The following is an 8,013-nucleotide window of genomic DNA, read 5'->3' as shown; positions in this document are numbered from 1 at the left end:
CAAAAAGGGTTCTATTGCTTGCTTCATATATGACATCCCTAAACGTTCTATATACTGTAGAACCCTTTTATAGGGTTCTTTGATCAGCACCCTAGAAGGTTCCTCACTGAACCTAAATGGTTCCATATAGAACCCTGCATGGTGCCATTTATTAATTATGTCTACTACTATTAAATAGCAATATTTCTTAGCTAAGAATATAATTTAATAAACAATTAAATAATGGACAAAACAATACCAGCATAGTTTTTAGAATTTATTGTCATTATATGCAAACATAGATCACGTCAACTCTGGCTGACTTCTTTACAATACAATACAATGCAACGTTGTCCGAACAACAAAAATGTGTCTTCTTGTTCGCAACACCCACAAACATAGAGTTGAGATTAGCACAGGTTCAAGCTGCAGCGCAGCGCCCCTGGATGAAGAACATGCTGTGGGGTTAGGGCCTTACTCAAGGGCCCAACAGTAGGGGAATGTTTTGAGGATGTGAACCCAGCGGCCCTCCAGTTGTCAGATCAATTCCGCCTGTTTTTTTCCCAGCGCCTGGCCCAGGATTCAAACCGTCAACCTTTTGACCACGGGTCTAACTCCCTAGCCTGTCATAATCCGTGAATGTAGGTGGCAGGGAAGTCAGGCGCAGGAGAAACCAAAGTGGTTAAAAAATTGAGTATTTATTAAAAGAACTAACTCCAAAACCAACGTAGAAAAATTCTCCGGGTAAACAATAACCCGTCGCACACCGATACATCAACAACACGTACATAACATAACAAACAATCACCGACAAGGATATGAGGAGAAACAGAGGGTTAAATACACAACATGTAATTACTGGGATAAGAAACAGGTGTGTAAGGAGACCAGACAAAACCAATGGAAAATGAAAAACTGATCAATGGTGGCTAGAAGACCGGTGACGTCGATCGCCGAGCACCACCCGAACAAGGAGGGGCATCAACTTTGGTAGAAGTCGTGACATAGCCGCTGGGCCAGTACAGTATGGGTTGTCGCCTGACTGGTTCCAGAGAAGAACAAAAAAGGAGCAAAAACATGAGTTGATCTTCAGAAATAAGCATGAGTTAATCTTCCAAAATTAAGACAAAATGTTATACAGACATAATTATTATGATGTAGAAGAACAACTTACATGCAGTTGTCATCAGCAGCAGCCGAAAGAGAGATCCTTTTATAGTTTTGGGTTAGCCTACTGCAAGACTGAGAAAAACATACATAGTGTGTTAAAAGTCATGTAATGATTAACTAGGCTATTGAATCACCAAGACTTATTATACATTATGTATTATAAATCATTTATACATACCTCCTCTCAGTCAGCAACAGCCTTCTAATGGCTTCATGACACATAGTCCCCTCAGTTGACACCACTGAAATATAAGTAAAAATTAGCTAATTGCCAATATCAGGCTGGGTCTGTAGCTCTATTTGGCACATACCATAATAAGTTATGTTTATTTGAAAGAGTTAGCTGGCTAGCTTGTAAAGTGGTGAATTAAAGTAGCCTAGATGTTTCCTAGTAGCCTAGCTAGCTTACAAATGTGCTCAAATTCAAATAACATTTCAACTTTGTGGTTAGAGCGTTGGGCCAGTAACCGAAAGGTTGCTAGATCGAATCCCTGAGCTGAAAATCTGTCGTTTTGCCCCTGAACAAGGCAGTTAACCCACTGTTCCTAGGCTGTCATTCTAAATAAGAATTTGTTCTTAACGGACTTGCCTAGTTAAATAAAAAAATCTAAAAATCTAGCTTATAGTTTATCATATGACTTTGGCTTCATACATTCGAATTAAATAATAAACTTTGCTTACCTTTATACATGGAAAAATAACATGCATATTGGTAGGATACTTGCAAATTGGTTCAACCACCATCCTCTGTCTGTCTTGCGTGGTCATGCTGGAATGCCAGTTGGTTTTTGAATTGGAATGGCAGTTACATTATGAATAGACCAAAAGGTTCTACATAGAACCATTTTTTTGAGTGCATGCTTTTATTAAACAGATTATTTCCTCTTGCTTCGAGCTAGCATTTAGTTTCCAACAGCACAGGTTTATATGAACCTTGCCATTTGCCACTCAGACCTTGGCAAAAATGTTGCGAAATATGAATTCGATCTTCCCCCTGCCATATATATATAACCTTTTTTAGTAGGGCTCTTTAATCTCATCCAAAGAATCAAAAGGTTCTTTATAAACTGGGTGGTTTGAGCCCTCAATGCTGATTGGCTGAAAGCTGTGGTATATCAGACCGTATACCACGGTTATGATCCCAAAAATATTTTTACTGTTCTAATTACGTTGGTAACCAGTTTATAATAGCAATAAGGCACCTCTGGGGTTTGTGGTGTACGGCCAATATACCACAGCTAACGGCTGTATCCAGGCACTCCTTGTTGCATCGTGTGGAAGAACAGCCCTTGGCCCTGATATATTGGCCATATACCACACCCCCTCATGACATATTGCTTAAATATAGAACCCCAAAGAACTCTTTTTTCTAAGAGTGTACAGCTTGTTAACACCATCTGCTCGAAAATTCTCTCACTGTATGTCAATTAAACAACACTGTACATAACTCAAGATATTCTCATGAAACTGATTGAGATCAAATTGTTGTCAAAACGTTTCACCGGTAAACCTTGAGGAATTATCATTCACGATTGACAGTAAGAATTGTGAAGGGAGGGTGACCACAATATTTTTTTGTGTAAAGTAGAGGTAAAGAAACGACTGCGCAGAAGGTGACCTGGATCTTCAGCTCCGGAGAAGAGACTTCCAGGGGGGCGTGACGGGGGCAGAACGGGGTGGTTACCTTCGCATCCACAACCTTCTTTTTATTGTTAAAATGTCTATCATGACAATAAAAGTCTACTGTTTCCCCCTTTGGCAGTGTCAGAGGGAAGTCTAGAAATGCTAAAACGGGACAGTAAAGGTGATTTCATTAGGCCAGAGAGATTCAGGCTAACACCTCTATAACACACCAAGGTCACTGTCCAATTAACATGCTAAAACGGCTAGAGGACTCCAGCCTGACTGAAGCTGCTATTGCCAACCTTTCTGAATAAAACATGGACAAAAACACAGGAAAACATGGTGATACCGGAGGGATTCGTCAAATAGATTCTACATTTTGAGCAACAGTCTTTAAGACAGGTGGCTGAACACACAGGTGACCTTGAGTTTATGGTTGATGCGTGTGTTGAGGCCTGAAACAGCTTTCATTAGTGACTCAGAATCCCTGTGCAGCAGGAGAGATAGGGTGTGACCCATATGGCACCCATTTTCCTATTTAGTACACTACTATAGGCCCTAGTCAAAAGTAGTGCAGTATATTGGGAATATGGTGCCATTTGGGATGCAACCCTTCAGTACAGGGGATGAAACACAGGCAAGAGCCTCCTCTCTCCTCTCCATGCTCCACGTTAGAGGCAAATCTCCTCCCTCTTGTCCTCCCTCTCGTCCTCCCTCTCGTCCTCCCTCTCGTCCTCCCTCCCTCCCTCCCTCCCTCCCTCCCTCCCTCCCTCCCTCCCTCCCTCCCTCCCTCCCTCCCTCCCTCCCTCCCTCCCTCCCTCCCTCCCTCCCTCCCTCCCTCCTTCTCATCCTGCCTCACTCACTCTTGTCCTGCCTTCCTCCCTCTCGTCCTCCCTCCCGTCCTACATCCCTCCCTCCCGTCTTCCCTCTCGTCCTACCTCCCTCCAGTCCTGCCTCCCTCCCTCTCATCCTGCCTCCCTCCCTGCTGCCCTCCCATCCTCCGGTGAAATGGTGAACTCTGTAATCTTATGTATTCTATCTCTTGCCCCATGTTTTAGACTGGTTCTCTGCCTCTCTCTTTGTTAACTGGCTTCAGTATAATGGTGTAGTTTTCTGTGATGTTCTGACACCATGGCTGGAGGCAGGAGTCTGCAGCACCCAGGATCACAAAAAAAAGTGAGCCACTGAAAAATTGAGAAAATGGCTCACAGTACCCCAAGGTAGGGAATAAATTGCAGAGGATAACTAGTAGTGTGAGGCACAAACAGCATAATAAATTGTCAGAGGTTTTTGAGCTACTCGTTTTGCAGACCAAAATCAAACTTTGGGAATGTGCGTACACTTGGCAGGCCATTAAAATAATGATTTCATGTTCTGAAAACAGAGGCCTTGTGTCAATTCTGATATCTCTCACAAAGAGACAACACTCTTTGGGAGGGATTACTACAGTACCATTGTGCTCTCTCTTCCATCTGAGTGCATACAATGATACATTATGGGTGGCAGGTAGCCTAGCAGTTAGAGCGTTTGGCCGGTAACCGAAAGGTCCCTTGTTTAAATCCTCAAGGTGAAAAACCTGTTGAGCTCCAGGGTCAGCATTGATCATTTCAGACCCTGGCCATGACCCCACTATCTGAGGGTGTCACAGTGGGAGTTGGGATATGCAAAACACACATTCCTAATACACACTTGTACATGTGTAAGATTTGACATGACCCACCTAATTATTATTGTATGTGGGTAATAGAGAGTCTGAGTCCAAAAAAACCTCTCATCTTATGTGAATGTATCTTTAAATACATACAGTATGATGAATCTCTGAACTCCATTCATCCCTTAAATAAAGAACTGTGCCTAAAAAATAAATTGGTATTGCTTTGCAAATATTCCTCATTTTCAGCATTAATGATTAATGATCCACACATTTAATAATTTAATCAAAATATTTTGCACTTCCTATTAATATTCAATAGGCGAAATACTTTAGACATTTCAGAATCTGTGTCCACACACTGTTATTGGTAGATAATGGCTGTTGCTCCCAATATAATTATCTCCATACTTTACATACAGTACAGAAATGTTGCTCTAAACATTTGCTTCATTTAATTAATATTTCATAATGTAACAAATGCGAGAGATTTAGTGAGCTTGCTATGCCCACCTAAGGGTAAAAGGGTGTACAAGGCTTGAGATGTTTCCATATTTTGGTATTACTTTTTTAAATCAAGGTATAATCTATCAAGGTTGACAATATGATAGATGACAACTACATATTTTTGTGTCAAAGGTCACCTAAGGTCATGTGATATACAGTAGTGTATTCTAAGATTTACCTTGCTTTCATCAGATGGGGAAATTAGTTTTTAAATGGGGCATGCAAGATCCAGTATTAGATTCACATTGGTAGTGCGGCAGGACAGCCATAAAACCTTTAGGGATAAAAACATAATTACTACTGAAGAACAAGCCCCTGATTCATCGATACAAAATGTTCACTATTGTTACCATTGCACAGTTAGCCATTCCTTGATATACATTTAAATGACTAGTATTATTAGATTAGACTAGATTAGAACGAAGGACAGGGATTGGCTAAATCAAGTCTGACCTGAGAGAAGGTGGAAAGAAGAACAAGCAATTTCCCAGGTATTACTGCTATAATTGCTCATGGCAGAGGCTATTATCCAGAAGGTACTGTTTAACTGTAATTGAGGCTCTGTCAGCAATATCATTTGGGAAAAAAATTCAACAAAGGTCTTTAAAATGAAACCATTTATCGCCAGCTTGTCCCTGATAGTGGTATTTATCTTATGATGAAATATAAATGAAGTCTCATGCTGGAGTAAACAAGACCCTAAAGATAAACAATTTAACAGGAAATGAAAATGATCCAGATTGCAGGATAAGAAAAATAAACATTTGAGTCAAAATGGTAGCAATCCATATGGGTTAACCATATGGAGGACTGTGCAGAGGTGCCAATTGGAATATGTGTTATCCATGCTGTACAGTATGTAGTAAAATGGTATATTATGACTCTCATGTGTAGCTTGAAATGCCCAACTTGAACCATATAGTAGCAGTCTACACATTTACTCTGCAACTTTGTCCCTAATATCATTTGAGCAGAGATACACTATAATGTTGCAGATGATCAACAGTAATAATATTGATGTCAAAGAACGTCCACCGTTGGTTCAGTGTGAATCTAACTAGCCTGTTGAAAACCCACTGCCTATCTGACACAAGAGGATTGAAACATATTGAAAAGCTTTATTGTGGAAGCATTTGATATGCTGTTTACTTATACATAACATAACAACAGCAACGGTAATGGGATGGATGGTTGGGGTCATGTGCTCGGTCAAATAAATAATGTAATCACATCAATAATGTACACTCAGTCTGTTATCATCATTATACAATTTAAATGAGGGTTAAAGCTGACTGGTTTACTTGTGTGAGAGCAGCGAGGCATTAAAAATATAATAGTAGCACATTTTCACCAGTAAAATATTTAATATGGAATATTCTAGAATTCACTTATATTCTAGAATGATTATCTCATTAGGCAAATGTAATGTATTCCCCATTTTATCCAACAGCCCAGTGGTTCCCGAACTTTGGGGCACGCCCCAGAGGGGTCGGCAGGGGGTGCTCGGGGTCCCACATTTATATATATATATATATATATATATATATATATATATATATATATAAGGAACTCAGTCCGGCTATAAAATTACTATAATAGTAATAGTAGAATACACAAGGTGCAATTTCAAAATTGGGTAGTGCATTATCTGTTCCTCTTGTCATCTAAGTCATTGCATACCTTAAAGAGCTATTTATAACTTGTCAGAAATGTCCAGATCAACTAGCCCATGTCAGCTAACGTTTTTATTTATGTTTTTTACCCCATAGATATTGCTGTACATTTTTTGTCACTCAAATATTATTTGAATACACATTTGACATGGCATAATGTATAGAATTGCAAGAAATTTCATTTTAACACTGCTAAATGTTATTTGCACCCCATGACAAAATGGGTAGAATTGCAAGAAATAAGCTTTAGACCTGCAAAATTCTCTCCACCAACAAGAAGGGTGTGAACAGTTTGTGTCATGAACAGTGCTTGTGCCCATAGAAATAGACATGGTGCGTGCGAGCGCATGCAGTGGGGGTGCAGGATGTTCCCCAATGCTGGAAGGGGGACACTGAGTGAAAAGGTTTGGGAACCCCTGCAACAGCTGGCTTCGACAGCATAGTCATAATCAGGTGATATAACGGCATACATATCAAAGTCATCAGCCTTGTAGTCCCATACAAGATGATTTTATACACTATAATGCTGTGCTGGCTGGCAGCTAACTTTACTGTCTTTTGGATCCCCTTGAACTTAATAGATCAGTCAAGATAGGCTAGAATAGGCCTTCCTGTGCTTTGTCAAGGATTAGCCTGCTAAATTGCAGACCCTGCTGAATCTTGTATGCCACTGCAATAAGGCTGTGGCAACTCACAAATACATTGGTTTGAAAATCTATCTACACTAGCCTTGTTACCAATGACTCTATAAAGAGCTTAATGTATTTTCCTGATTTATATAGTCACGCAGGAATGGATACCTAGAATAGAATAGATTTCAGAACATTTTAGCAGACACTTATCCAGAGAGGCTTACAGGAGCAATTAGGGTTAAGTGCCTTGCTCAAGGGCACATCAACAGATTTTTCACCTAGTTCGCTCTGGGATTCAAACAAGCAACCTTTCGTTTACTGGCCTAACACTCTTAATTACTAGGCTACCTGCCGCCCCAGTCACTTGTAAAGTACTGCATAAAGAAATGGTAGTGTTCAAAGTAAAAATATGCTACTACAATAAAACAATATAGTATGATGTCACATTTCAATTTGAGAGGAGAAGGGGTAGAATCAGGAAGCTAAAGGTGTGTGTATACAGTAATGTCATTTCCCCCACCCTTCCAATAAAATATTGAGTGAAATCCATGTACAGCACAATTAATTTAACATTTGATGGTGTCTGGCTACAATGTAACATTCCACTGTCTAGCAAACATTTGACCGTGTGTGTTGGACAACATTATCACTCTACCCCTACAGTTTTTGCCATCTTCCAAGCTCCATTTAACCCAACGACTTTTCTACAGTGGGTCTGGGATGGTCCATATTTTGAATAGGGGACCGTTAGTTTTGTCGTGAAGACCATTGCCATAAA

General features: G+C 40.1%; 1 long non-coding RNA gene across 1 annotated transcript; it reads right to left on the bottom strand.

The window, feature by feature from the left end:
- Positions 1-337: 337 nt before the first annotated feature.
- On the bottom strand, positions 338-1,918 carry LOC106560361 (uncharacterized). The gene is made up of 4 exons (XR_001318582.3): positions 1,831-1,918; positions 1,328-1,391; positions 1,154-1,221; positions 338-1,021 (listed from the first exon to the last, which is right to left on the bottom strand). It is a non-coding gene; the product is annotated as an uncharacterized LOC106560361 (long non-coding RNA).
- Between the last annotated feature and the right edge of the window lie 6,095 nt (positions 1,919-8,013).

The sequence above is a fragment of the Salmo salar genome, chromosome 10 (assembly GCF_965601325.2).
Source record: "Salmo salar chromosome 10, fSalSal1, whole genome shotgun sequence".
NCBI lineage: Eukaryota > Metazoa > Chordata > Actinopteri > Salmoniformes > Salmonidae > Salmo > Salmo salar.
The sequence above is the reverse complement of the archived record's forward strand: the minus strand, read 5'-3'. Positions and strand labels throughout refer to the sequence as shown.